This window comes from Microcaecilia unicolor, chromosome 2 (genome assembly GCF_901765095.1).
Source record: "Microcaecilia unicolor chromosome 2, aMicUni1.1, whole genome shotgun sequence".
In the NCBI taxonomy this organism is placed as follows: Eukaryota; Metazoa; Chordata; class Amphibia; order Gymnophiona; family Siphonopidae; genus Microcaecilia; species Microcaecilia unicolor.
In genome coordinates, this window is record NC_044032.1 from 205,154,609 (window position 1) to 205,164,043 (window position 9,435).

The 9,435-nt window shown below is 43.2% G+C and overlaps 1 protein-coding gene across 1 annotated transcript in view; it reads right to left on the minus strand.

Moving 5' to 3' along the window:
• ERCC6L2 (ERCC excision repair 6 like 2) overlaps positions 1 to 9,435 on the minus strand; it is a 171,269-nt gene that overhangs the window by 130,709 nt on the left and 31,125 nt on the right.

Here is a 9,435-nt window from a genome sequence, read left to right on the forward strand (position 1 = left end):
GTGTCACTCAAATGACATCTGCCAGGTTCCTCGTGGCTGACACACTGAGAAAAGCTTGGTCCACTGGGCAGTTTTCGGTGTGAAGATGTGCCATGTGGCCTAAAACCTCAATATCTGCTGAGCTTTGACCTGCTGACTGGCTTGAACTTGAGTGGCAAGGGCGACAAAGTGTCCAACCTCGGCACAGGAGAAAGGCTCGAGTCCCGCTGCATATCTATTAGGGCTCAGTGAAACTCCAATTGATGGACAGGGAGAAGATAGGATGGGATAGTTTTAAAACAAACCCTAGTGGCTCTAAACACCTGAATAGTCCTCCTCATAGACTCCTGAGCACAGTCTCTCGACATGCTGTTCACTCAGCCAATCGTCCAGACTGGGGAACACATGGACTCCCAGTCTGCATAGTGATGCTGCAGTTACTGCAAGACACTTGGTGAAGACCCTGGGAGCTGATGTGAGGCCAAAAGGCAACATGCAGTACTGGAAGTGATGTGTCCCCACCCAAAATTAAGATACTTCCCGTGACCGGAAGTAACTGGATGCGAGTAAAAGCATCCTTTAAATCCAGAGAGCATAGCCAGTCATTTTCCTAAATCCTGGGAGAAGGGTGCCCAGGGAAACCATCCTCAACTTTTCTCTGACCATGAATTGTTAGGGCCCTGAGGTCTAGAATGGAATGCATCCCCCCTGAATTCTTTTGCACAAGGAAGAACCTGGAATAGAATCCCCTTCCCTTCTTCCCCTGGTGGAATGTGCTTGACCACAGGGCTTTCAGAAGGCAGAGAATTCCTCTGCAAGTACATGCTTGTGCCAAGAGCTGAAGTGATTTGCTCTCAGGGGCAATCTGGTGGTCTCTATCGCCAATGTAGGGCATAATTGAGATGGGCTATTTGAAGACCCCACCAGTTGGAGGTTACAAGGGGCCACCTTTCTTGAAACAATTCAGCCTCCCCCAAACGGCAAGTCGTCCGGGACAGTCACTTTTATTGTGGCTATGCTCTGCTGCAGCCAGTCAAAGGCTTGCCCCATGCTTTTGACTGGGGAGCTGTCTTGGCCTCAGGTGCATGCTGTTGACAACAACAAGCTGCTGGGGCTGAGTCTGCTGAGAAGGAGTGTGCCTACGCCTCTGTGAGTAGTAGGGACCCCTCTTCAACTTGCTCAAAAACCTGGATGAGGAAGCTAGTTGCAGATATATTGGATGCCACATCCACAGGCGCCCCAATCAAAAATTTATGACATGCCTTCTGCTGCTGACCAACTGGCGAAGTGATTCAGCCTGCCTCTGATGGGAGAGAGTCTGCCAAATCAGACCACAAGTACAGGCTCATGTAGAGCTGGTATGATTTATAAGGGAGATGAGCATAGAGGCCTAATACAACTTCCACCCAAAAGAATTCAGGGTTTCTAGCTTCCCTGCCAGGGGGGCACCGAAGCATAGTCCCTAGTACTCTGCCCTTTTCAGCACAGAATCTACAACTAGGGAATGATGAGACAATTGAGGTCTATCAAATCCAGGGAAGACAGAATCTGGTACATGGTGTTGATCTTCTTAGAGAGGGACAGGGACTGACAGATTGAACTCCCAGTTCTTCACTTGAACATTCTGCAAGATCTTGTGAAGTGTGACAGTCACCCGCCTCTCTAGGAGGAGACTCTTAGGTCCAACTCTTCAACATCTTAGCCCTGGGCTCATCCTCACTTCCAAAGGAATGGAAACGCAAGCCACCATGTCCTTAACAAAAGATGGGAAAGAAAGGCTCTCAGGTGGAGATTTTTCTCCTTTCCTGTGAAAGGCGGGGGGGATGAGATGGGATGCCATAGAACTCCTCCTCCTCCAAGAAATACTAGTACATACTCATCTGACTCCATGAGTGCTCCTCATCGGCATCAGCCAGAAATTCCTCATGGGAGGACTGAGGCCACCTCGACAAGGAGGAACTATGTTCTGAGAGAAGCGTTGAGATGTCAGCACCAGCTTCAACTCCGGCGAAAGTTGCCTCCACTGACGTTGAGGGGGTGCTGACACGGGTGCCAGTTGATGCCGACCCCATTAAGTGGTACCGACGGAGACCTACCGCAGGACTGATGACCATGTGGGGCAGCAGCAAAAGTCATAGCAGGCGCAAGCACTCCAGATGCCGATGCACTCCATTGTAATAGCCCCACCAAAGCTCAGGGAGCAAGGCCTGAAGACATTCATCAAGGGCTGACATCAGGAAAGGGTCGGGTGTGGCGGTGTGGAGACAGGCTGCTGAACTGTCGGGGTCAATGTAGGTGCTTGGTCCTGGCTGCATGGAGACACACTCATCGAAACTTCTTGTATGGAGGGGGGAGCGGCCTTCCTGGCACCAATGATTCTCAGGTACCAGGCTATCCCTCAGTGTCCCAAAGCTATCAGCACCACGCGTCGAGGGCCATCGATGTCAATGCTTCTTGGGTTTCCCCTAATGCCGGGTCAACAATGCTCCTCAGTGCTGACAAGGATGATGTAGAATCCTCACGTCACCTCGAGGTCAGGTCCAATCCTGACCGGTCTAGGGGAGCCTGCATAGTGGCCGGCATCGAGGAATGTGGAGACCCACTCAATGCACGGTCACTCCCAGTGTCTAAGGGCCTTGAAGCCACTGGGAACCTTCGATGACATGGAACGAAAGACAGCCATGACACAATGATGCAAAAAAAGGGGGGGGGGCAAAATACCAGAAAGAAGACAGGAAAGCCCAACTGGAGCTCAGGTCTTTGTGTGGCCTACTGAGCATGTAAAAACAAAGAAAACTTTAAAAGGTCCAAAAATAACCTAAACCGTAAGGGAAAGGGGGAAAAAAAGGAACTCTGAAAAAGAACAGGGCAAAAGAACAGGGAAAGCACCAAAAAAAATAAAAAAACAATCTCAAAAAGAAATCACAAATCGCGCTGTGAGGAGTGGTAAAAATGACCATCTCCTCACCGCAGGAAAAAAAAAGAGAACAAGGTCTCACACCTCTCGGAAGAAAGGCACTCTAGCAAGAGCGGTAGGAGTGCAATGTATATAAAGCTTTTTCAAGCTCTGGAACAGCAACACAGACTGCATTATTCACATGGGAGAATTATTGGCCTGCTTGTCCTCAGCGAATGAAGGTACAACATTTTGAGAATAAATTCTAAAAATTACAAGTACAAGAGTGAAGCAAATGATATGAGACTGACCTAGTAAGTAGATTAAAACTAATGATTTTCCAGAAGGCTTTTTTCAGCTGGTATGCACCTTTATAACGCCTTTTGCCTGCCATCAAGAAGCATCCCACCCTATCTAATTAGATAGCTCACTCAAAGACTTTCAGCACGTTTTCTTTCCACTCATGCACAAGCCAGCCTTGAAACTGTGATCTTCAGGTTGAAAAGCAGCCATCTTCCAGATAGAGCTATTCTAGTTTAATTTAACGGTTTGCACACATTACTAATTCCCTTACATTTTATAGGGGTTTTTTTTTTGAGATGGCACTTACCAGTCTGCCTGATAGGTTTCAAACATTTGTTGTACTGCTAGAAAATGTTGTCAGTCATGTTTGAGTTAAGCAACTTTCTGCAGCCCCTAACAATTTTTTGCTTTCATCTGTAGCTGCTCTTATAATTAAAATCTGATATGAGCTACCAGACAGCTCCAGTTCATCAGGGGCAATTTGAATTCGGGCTGATTTACTCTCACTGCATACAATGAAGGTAAAACCAGAAATGGCTCATCCTATCTCTAGATGATCTAGACCTGTCATATAGATTCACTTTTTATAGCATTAATTCCACCTCAGCTGTGCTCCTTGCCAGGTCATAAAAGCAAGCGACACTTCATGTGATTTTACTTCTGGTGTATATTGGTGTTTTAAGGCCATGCAATATCCATGTTCTGTGTTTATGTAAGACAAGTGAGGTTTTTTGCTGATATGTAGTTTATATAGAAAATTAAATTTCTTCTGTTTTTCCAATAAGAGATGTGTTGGTAATATTTTCAGTGTTGCCTTTTTATACGTAGCATGGCTGGTGGCAAGAATGTGGTTGCTGTTGGGTGTGTGGTTGCTGTTGGGTGTGTGGCTACTGTAGGGGTGGAGCCATGGATAATGACCCCATTCCCTAAGGTTCACTCTGTATGAGTAATGGCACCTTTTTTTTTTTTATCTAGGACAACAAAGCCAGCATGGTTAGGAGTGACTGGCATTAGACCACCAGGCCTTGTAAGGAAAGCCTGAAAGGTGAGGGGGGGGACCTAAGGTGGGGGGGGGGGGGGGAACTGAACCAGAGTGGGGCCCATTTACTCTTCATACATATACTACATTGTTCATATTCATAATCAGATACATCTCCCAGACAGTACATAAGCATTGCCATACTGGGAAAGACCAAAGGTCCATCAAGCCCAGCATCCTGTTTCCAACAGTGGCCAATCCAGGTCACAAATACCTGGCAAGATCCCCAAAAGTACTAAACATTTTATACTGCTTACCCAGAAATAGTGGATTTTCACCAAGTCCATTTAATAATGGTCTATGGACTTTTCCTTTAGAAAGCCGTCCAAACCTTTTTTAAACTCCGCTAAGCTAACCGACTTTTCTACATTCTCTGGCAATGAATTCCAGAGTTTAATTACACGTTGAGTGAAGAAACGTTTTCTCCGATTCGTTTTAAATTTACTACATTGTAGTTTCATCGCATGCCCCCTAGTCCTAGTATTTTTGGAAAGCGTAAACAGATGCTTCACATCTACCCGTTCCACTCCACTCCACTCATTATTTTTTTTATATATTATTTACTTATTGAATTTTGCAACTTAAACAGACATAAAAACTGCTAAGTGAAATACAGCTTTAGAAACCAAAACAAACCAGGAATTTGCTTTCCTCAAAAGTAACATAACATTTAGACTCATTAGACCTCAATAAAGGAAGGGGGGTAGGAATTTGTGAAGATTATACTATATTTCCTCTAAATTATTAAAGAAATTGATGCCGCCAGCATTCTCGTTTTACTCCTACAAAGTCTCTATCGTTGTTTAGAGTCTAGGAAAGATTTAAACTGATCGGGATTAAAGAACACATATTTTGTTTGGTTTAACCTTACAACACATTTACATGGGTACACAAAAAGGAAGGATCCTCCTAATTCTATTGTTTTAGACCTCATAGAAAGAAAGAATTTTCTTTTTTGTTGAGTAGTCTTAGTCACATCTGGATAAATCCAGATTTTTTGTCCTCCAAATATGCGATTTGTAGATTTAAAGTAAAGTCTCATTACTGAATTCAGCCACTCATTATTTTATAGACCTCTATCTTATCTCCTCTCAGCCGCCTTTTTCTCCAAGCTGAAGAGCCCTAGCCTCTTTAGCCTTTCCTCATAGGGAAGTTGTCCCATCCCCTTTATCGTTTTCATCGCCCTTCTCTGCACCTTTTCTAATTCCACTATATCTTTTGAGATGCGGCGACCAGAATCTGGTTAGAGATAATTTACTCTTCATACATATACTACAATACTGTATTCTCAATCTAACTTCCTTGGAAGTGACGCATTCTTGAAATCCTCCATAGCATGGTAGATTAAGGTGGCCACTGAGGTGGCCTATATCCTCCTGTGGAAGATGGTGTCTTTGGACTTAGAGACAATTTCACGCAGACACAAGAAACCTCCTGGGGTAGTAGTCCCAGAGGACATTTATATGGTGGAGACTTGGTCACTGCTCCACTCTTATGAGCATTACAAGACGATGTGCCTTCCAGGGATGAAGTGTCCTTTGGCAGAACCATCATTTAGGGGAGTTTGTCTTCCCCACCCCTATGAAGTACTGCTTTATACATTCCATTTGTTTGGGCTGGTCTAGCAGGCATGGAAAGGAAAGTGATACTTTATATTATACGTATAAAGTATAACACTCAATGAGTTTATCTTGTTGGGCAGACTGGATGGACTATCCAGGTCTTTATCTGCCGTTACTATATATATATATATATATATATATATATATATATATATATATAGTAACGGCAGATAAAGACCTGGATAGTCCATCCAGTCTGCCCAACAAGATAAACTCATTGAGTGTTATACTTTATACGTATAATATAAAGTATCACTTTCCTTTCCATGCCTCTCCTGCCCACTTAAAATTGCTTCCCACTGTCTAAGAGGGGATATTTCAACTGCACTCAACCAGAGAATGTCACTGAATATCCCCACAGACAGCCCAACTATAAAGAGGGCATGTCAGGGGCAGCGCTGGAGACAGCACATCGAAGTACCGCAAGGGGCAGGAGTGAGGAAGCTGCGTTCCTGCCCCCAATGACCCCTCAATGGACCTCCAGGGATACAGGTGGGGGGGGGGGGGTCTTCTGGGGGGAGGAGGTTGCCACAGGCTAGGGGTAGGAGGGACTTGTGCTCTTAAAAAGAAATTAAACAAAGTTATGCAGGGCCATTGTCCGATATTCAGCAGGGTCGCATAACTCTTAGGCGGGACCTAGCTGAAAATTTGCGGTCCCCAGTAGAATATCGGCTGGGACTGCATAAGCTCCGGCGCCCAGCCTGCCTGAAATTCGCCCCCAATATTCAGTGCCAGTGCCCAGACATGGCCTGGAAATGAATAGCTGGCAATGATTAGTGTTTTAAAAAATGCTGACAGCCACCAGTTGAATATCATGGGGTTAGTGCAGGCCTGCTAAATAGGCCACCACGGTAACACAGTAACATAGTTAATGACAGCAGATAAAGACCTAAACGGTCCCATGAAATCTGCCCAACAGTCACACTCATTATCAGTTCATGATTAAACCAACAATAAATGTGATATAAAGTACTAAATCTTTGTCTTTCTGGGACATAAAGTCTGCCTGGCACTGTCCTTAGGTTCCAATTATTGGGGTTCTGTCAAAGCCCACTCCAGCCTACTTGAATTTATCTTGTTATTGTGGGACACAACCACAAAAATCTGCCTGGCCCTACCTCACGTTCCCACTACTGGGAGTTTCCATCAAAGCTGGATTACATATATGGGACACAGACTATACAAGTCTGCCCAGCACAGGCCATAGTTCTTCAGAGTCACAATTGCCATCTAAGCAGCACTCAACACATCAACACATACAGCCATTTAAGTTTTGTTTTTTACAACTGAACTACACACATATATTCAGCACTGCTATCTATGCTGATAGAACGCTGAAAACAAGGATTCATTTAAATACTGGGCTTGATGGACCTTTGGTTTGTCCCAGTATAGCAACACTTATGTACTTAATTCAATAACCGTGCTGACTGAAAATTAGTTTGGTAGTAAATAATTTGTCTGCTGAAGCAATTCTCAATATAGCTACGACTTCTTGGTGGAAGCAGAAAGCAATGGAGAAGTGAAGGCAATAGGTCTTGAAGTCCCAGAATGCCAAAATGATATAATTATAGCCAGAACATGTTTAAGATATTAGTAAAATCATTAAACATGATAAAATAATAAAATCAGAGGACAAGACAGAATGTACAAGCCAGCAGTTAGAAAGACAACCATTGGCATCTTCCAAATCTTTCATTTACACTCCAGAGAACAATCAACAAAGTAGTATGGCCTCGGACCTCTCAACGTTTACAGTAGGCTGGTTACTTGAAGCCTCCAATTTTTACTACACTGAGGTGAGGATGTAAAGGGTTCAGCTCCACTTCACGCATTGCATAAAACTAACAGGCCCTTATCAACACAAAGTTAACAGAAACCACATGCCTACCTTTCCAGACCATGATTTCAGTCATGCAAAAAGAGCTAAACTATGAAAATAAACACTATCATTTACTGAATGGCACTGGATGAAGTCTCCTTCACTGTACTAACCAAGGAGGCAGAGAGTGTGTATAATTATGGCATATACTCTAGAGAACTGTGAACCAAGGACAAGTATAACTCATTCACATGCATATCATTCAGAACCAGAGATGACAAATCCAACTAATCAATGACCCAATCCCACAATCCCAACAGAGAAAAAAAAGGGGTGGAGGATCATTTAAAAATCTGAATTAGTGAACTTGAATCTGATAATCTGTCATCATACCAACAGCACCAAGAAATTTAGAGACAGATATTCAAAAGGCTTTATGTGTCTTGCAGGAGTTGCTAAATGTATATACCTCCTACACATGAATTTTCAACAGCACTATATGAATACTGTCGCTGAAAATTCACCTTCTCTCTCTCAGCACACTCCACAAAAGGAGTAATTCTATAATATAGGAGTTGACATTTACGCACCAGTTATGCACGAAGATATTATTTATTACATTTGTACCCTGCGCTTTCCCACACAATGCAGGCTCAATGCGGCTTACATAGTAATTTGAAATACAAAGTCATATAATAGAAATTTCAAAATATTATAAGTTCAGCTTGATAGTGTATGATAAGTTGATCTTGATAAGGTATGATTAGTATAAGAGAGGGTAGACTGGATAGGATAGTGTAAATTTGGGAGAAATGGGGTAAGGCGGGATAAAATAAAGGGGAGAGTGAGAAGAGAAGGATGGGATGAGTAGAGGGGGAATGGGGAGGAGGGTAAGTAAAACCAATGATGTTCGGAATACTAGCATATAAGCACAAACAAGCCAGGTACACGCCTATGAACTATTCCGTAAATCAAGTGGTTCCCAAGCCTGACCTGGGGGAACCCCTAGCCAGTCAGGTTTCAAGATATCCAGAGTGAATTTTATGAGAGAGATCTGTATGTGGTGGAAGAGGTGCATGCTAATCTCTCATGAATATGCATTGTGGATATCCTGAAATCCTGATTGGCTGGGTGTTCCCCTAGGACAGATTTGGGAACCAATGCTGTAAATACACATATATCTTACACAGTGCGCATTTTACAGTAGGCGTGCACAGAGAAACTATAAGTCACATGCGTATCACAGACATGCACATACGCTAAATCGATGGCCAGCACAAGTCGGTCGCACCTAAGCACATATGTACCTATCTACCTGTTAATATTCTATAAGGAACATAGGCATCTTCCTTTATAGAACAGGCACCTACATATAGGCATACATTATAGAATGATCCCTATAGTTGCACAGGCAGAGCAAAGGCATTTCACATGATAATACAGATAAAGGTTTAAATTACCACAGGGAAAATTAAAAAACAAAAAAAACTCTGTCACAACTTAAACCACTCAGCAAAACAAAAAAAAAATATATATATATATATATTTTTTTTTTTGTGGTGGCATTGTCTATATATATTCAGCACTGTCGCCTCTATGGACAGCAGTACTGTATATATGTAGATAGACAGACACTATAATGGCACTTTAAATGCACCTTCACTCCGCTTCTCTTAGGTAACCTGAGAGGCATCGGCCCATTCCATGACAGCCATCTACATTATAGCCTGTACCAGCACAAGATGCATTTTCAAATACTTACATGTCAGCATTC